Below are 1,194 nucleotides of genomic sequence, written 5' to 3'. Positions count from 1 at the left end.
GTGCTGGTTCCGCCTCCTCCTTTGCCCTGGCTTTGCGCAGGGCAGGTGGGGGCTTGCTTATTATTGTGACATTCTCGCCACACACACTGGCCACATTCTTCCTGAGTTGCCCCATCTTCACAGCAGGCAGCCACGTCTCTCCCCCACGGTGCGGCTGGTACGCTGGGCCCACGCTCTCTCAACTGAGCACCTGGCTCTCCACACCCAGAGCGCCCCACCTTTAACCACGCGCTCCGTCTTGGGCCCTCAGTAACCTCCCAGACTTTCCTGGCGCTGTCCGTCACCATTAAGGAACCAGGAGACCAAGAGCAGAGCCACCCCCTCCCGCCCCAGCACAGCTGAGTGCAGCACCCGGGATGCCTGGGGGTGGGCCGCTCTTCTCCGACATCAGGTCAGCCTGATGGCCGAGGGGAAGACCAAGGTCACCGAAGCAGGCTGGCAGGTAACACATGGCCTCTGTGCAGACTTCCCGCGAGAACCGGCTGGCAGGACCAGCAGGCCTTCAACTAGGAGCTCAGGAAGGGGAAGCAATGTAACGACCCACAGAAGACATCGTTAGAGAAGCGTCGTCTTGGAAGCACCCGGGCAGCTGCCATCTGAGAGAGGACTGCTGGGGATGCCGACCCTTCGGCCCGGGGGGCTGGGCCGCTGGGGCAGGTGCATGGTGGCTCACGGACAGCGGGTCGGGGTGCTGGGCCCTTGGCCGATGTGTGGGGGCGTTTCAGACTGGCTTCTGGGCGGTGTGTGTGGGCCCGAGTGATGGGACCAAGGAGGGCTGAGGACCTGGTCTGATTTTTCCTTGTCACCCTACTTCATCACAGAGCCAGGGCCTCCAGACCAGGGGTCCCCTGCATGGGCCACATGTCCCTTTGACCTTCTGGACTCAAGAGGCAAGAGGTCAACGTGGACTTGATCATCACTGCCACACTGACCGCACCTGCCCATTCTAGTAAGGACACCTGGGCGAACCCCCTCACACGCCCCTCCTCCACACACCCTCCACCGCCCCATGTGCAGTCTCCTCAGTGGTCTGTGCCACCTGGGGGCAGGGCCTGAGAAGCACCAGGTGGAGGCACAGACAAGGGTTCGGAGTGGGGGAGTGGGGAAGGGCACAGAGTGGCCTCAGGGTGGGGCAAGGGTTGGGGGAGGAAACGGCAGAGACAATGTACGAGGGTTGGGAACAGCCCAGGTGGG

At 62.9% G+C, this 1,194-nt stretch overlaps 1 protein-coding gene across 1 annotated transcript in view; it reads right to left on the bottom strand.

Annotated features, from left to right (window-relative positions):
- The window catches only part of RPTOR (regulatory associated protein of MTOR complex 1), a 238,846-nt gene that overhangs the window by 35,410 nt on the left and 202,242 nt on the right, over positions 1 to 1,194 (bottom strand). The gene's annotated exons all lie outside the window — the stretch shown is intronic.

Source organism: Echinops telfairi, unplaced genomic scaffold (assembly GCF_000313985.2).
Source record: "Echinops telfairi isolate 266 unplaced genomic scaffold, ASM31398v2 ScPeMD7_7458;HRSCAF=8496, whole genome shotgun sequence".
NCBI classification, from domain to species: domain Eukaryota; kingdom Metazoa; phylum Chordata; class Mammalia; order Afrosoricida; family Tenrecidae; genus Echinops; species Echinops telfairi.
This window is presented reverse-complemented; position numbering and strand designations above follow the sequence as displayed.